At 52.0% G+C, this 3,532-nt stretch overlaps 1 pseudogene; it reads right to left on the minus strand.

Moving 5' to 3' along the window:
• Positions 1-350: 350 nt before the first annotated feature.
• Positions 351-3,268, minus strand: LOC136522560 (L-type lectin-domain containing receptor kinase IX.1-like; annotated as a pseudogene).
• Between the last annotated feature and the right edge of the window lie 264 nt (positions 3,269-3,532).

Consider the following 3,532-nt stretch of genomic DNA (forward strand, 5'->3'; position numbering starts at 1 on the left):
TGCACTTACGGATTTTGTCTCTGTGTGCTACCACAAGTGTCAACAACGTGCAGTTATACTAATCTTATTATGTCGTGTCCAAAGTTATAAAATAAAAGATTTACCATAAATAAGCCACATATGCATGGATTAGATCTAGAAAAAGTTATATATATATATATATATATATATATATATATATATATATATATATATATATATATATATATATATATACACACACACAACCTTCCTTACTTATCCTATTTTACCGAATTAAAAAATAAATATATATATATATATATATATTTATTTCACATATTACTCGTATGGTAATATATGATCCTAACCATTCGATCTTATTAAAATGAATGACTCGAGTCATTTAAGAGTACCGTAAAGTCCTTTCTCAGTGCTCCTATCTTTTTTCACAGTACATCTCTCTATCTATCCTTTTTGTTTTCTTTATGTGTACCACGTCCTTTTATCTATTTTGGGATAGAAGTAGTAGTTAATCTTTCCAGGATCTCAAGAATTTTCCGAAAACTAGTGCATCCGCGAAATCAGGTTGAGCTATAGTAACATCAGCGTGTCGACCGAAACTGCTCGATCGTGCCCCGGACGTGACTGGGCATGGCGGATTCACGCGCACTGCCCATGGGTGCCGTGTTGGAAGTGACAAAAGATGTGCCATGGGTGCCAGCGCTCTTGGCCGACGAGGCAAACGAGTGGTCCGCCGTCCGGTCACTAGTTGACGAGTCGCCTCCGGTGTTGGCACCTGCGGACGACGACGTGGTGGTGGTCGACCAGTAGTAACCCCTGCCGGCAACAGGCGGCCCATACGTCGCCACCGGCATCTCCAACGGGAGCTCCGGCAATGGCGCCTCGAACTGGAGGACGCTCATGGCCTGCCGAATCGACGCCCGGGACGCGTAGTCCGGATGCACGCACCAAAGCCCCACGCCTAGCACCCGCTCCATCTCCAGCGGCTGGAACCGCCCCCGCCGTCGTCCAGCCGCGGGTCCGCCGCGTCGAGGAGCTCGCCCCTCCCGTACAGATCCCAGACCCACTGCACGAGCAGCACCCTGCTCTCGTCCTCCTCCTTCGGGACGACGGGCTTCCTGCCGCAGGCGACCTGGAGGAGGACGATGCCGAAGCTGTAGACGTCGGACTGGACGCTGGCGCGGCTGGTCACCGCGCACTCTGGGTCCATGTACCCCATCGTGCCGGCGAGCATCGTGGTGTGCGCGGCGCGGCTGTGGTTGACGAGGCGCGCGAGGCCGAAGTCGCCTAGCTTCGCGTTGAGCGACGAGTCCAGCATCACGTTGCTCGGCTTGATGTCCCTGTGCACCACGCACTGCTCCCATTCCTGGTGAAGGTACAGGAGCGCAGAGCCCATGCCAAGGATGATGTTGTACCTGATCGATCGACGCCCAAGCCCAAAAAAGAAAACTGAGCTTGTAATATCTGACAAGAATGCATAAACTATCAGCTCGCTTGATTGATCAGGTTCGTTCTTACCTGACTGACCACGTTAGAATGCTATCTGTGCTATAGAGATGGGCGTCAAGGCTGCCGTTGCTCATGAGCTCGTAGACGAGCAGGAGCTCGTCGGCGTCATGGCACCACCCGACGAGCTGCACGAGGTTGCGATGCCGGAGACGGCTTATGATCGTGACCTCGGAGATGTACTCCCTCCTCCCCTGCTTCGACGTCTTGGAGACCTTCTTGATGGCCACATGGAGCCCTTGATCCTGCAGGTATCCACGGTAGACAGATCCGAAGCCACCCTCGCCGAGCTTCTCCTCGTCGGAGAAACCTCGCGTCGCCTGTGACAGCTGGCTGTAGGTGAATCTCCGAGGCCCGGCCCCCATCTCGAACTCATCGTCCATTTCTCCATGGAGGTGGAGGGGAGCCTCTTGCGTTTGGTTGGTGCCCTTTCGTTTTAGGTATTTGTTGTAGCTGAGCCATGTTGCTACAATGAGTAGTATGACGATCCCAGTAGATGCCAGTCCGGCTATTAGGCCTAAGTTTCGCATGTTTGATGTTTTGGTTCCTGTCATTTAAAGATGCATAAATACCAAAACCTCTGATTCACAAACACAAAAAAAAAAAAACACTGCAAAAGCTTATAAAACACACATCATTGGCTTATGAGCATACACAATTCCCCCAGTGATTTTGCAACAACACTATGTATATATAGTGAGAGTGCACAAATCATGCATCGAAGATAGATAAAACATTGTTCCCAGATTTATTTACGCATTTGATTTCAGCGAAGCAATGCACGCTTATGTTCACAGATTACATAAGATTCATATTATATATTGAGCAACGCGAATTTCTAATCTAATAATAAAGAGAAAAAAGGAGAAATAACAAGGGAAAGGCACTTGCCGGTCGTGTTGACAACGGCGACGCTGACGAGAGTGGACTCGAACGACCACGAAAGGATCTGATGGCGCTCGACGTAATCTCCGGTGGCTCCGGAGAACCCGACCGCCGCTTGCTGCGGCAGCCCAGCTTCCTTGAAGTCGACGGTCGCGCTGACGTTGTAGAGGCCCAGCTCCGGAAGGTGGTCGAACCGCAGCGTCGCCGAGAGCGTGCTCGCGTTGGCGTCGTACCTGACCCACGCCGACATGGTCCCGTTGAAGCTCGCGTCCGGCAGCGCCGCGTACGCGAGGGACACGATGCTGTTGACGTCGACGCCGACGTGGTTCACGGTGTTCGCCGGGTCCCAGACGTTCTTGAACGCGTCGAACTCCACGGCGACGGTCGGCGGGAAGTAGGCGTTGGCCGTGTTGTTGGGGTTGTTGAAGAGCCCCAGGAAGCCGCCGTTGGAGTCCTGCGGGAGAGTCGGCGGGTACGGCGCCACGAAGAACGCCATGCCGTCGCCCTGGCCGGTGCTGTTGCGTGGCGTGATGGCGAAGGTGAAGTTGGAAGTGCTGGCGACCTTGGAATTGCCGGTGCTGTTGTCCCAGAGAGGCACAGGCTGCCCGTACGCCACCCGGCCGGTGCTCCAGGTCGTGTCCTTAGTCAGGTCGATCCGATCGCTGGCGGCGGTGGCGTTGGACATGTACGTGAGGTCGGCGCTGGTTACGACGCCGGGGTTGGAGAAGTTGTAGCTGAAGCGAAGCGAGGTGGCATGGGGAACACGGCAGAGCAGGTAGTACGAGGACAGGCTGAGGAGAAGAAGGCTGTTTCTTCCCTGCTTCATAGCCATAGCCATGGCCAAGGATACGGCTTTGCTTCTGGGCTAAAGCTTTTAATCTGTGAAAGTACAACGTCAAAGTGTGTACCTGGCTGCTCTGCTGAACGCAGGGGGCGTCGTTTCGTCGCATTTGTCTCCGTCCGCAATTGGCATCAAAGTCTAGCTGTGTTGTGCGTGGGTCTTTCCACGATTTTAGTTTACGTGTTAAAAGTGTGCATGTTCACGTCAGAGTTGAACTAACGTGTGCGCGAAGTACTTGATTTATCTAGTTCTTAATTATTGGTCATCAAGTCATTGTTCTTTTACCTTTCTTATTTTTGGGTGGTATGTTTTTTCTGT

This window comes from Miscanthus floridulus, chromosome 18 (assembly GCF_019320115.1).
Source record: "Miscanthus floridulus cultivar M001 chromosome 18, ASM1932011v1, whole genome shotgun sequence".
Lineage (NCBI taxonomy): Eukaryota > Viridiplantae > Streptophyta > Magnoliopsida > Poales > Poaceae > Miscanthus > Miscanthus floridulus.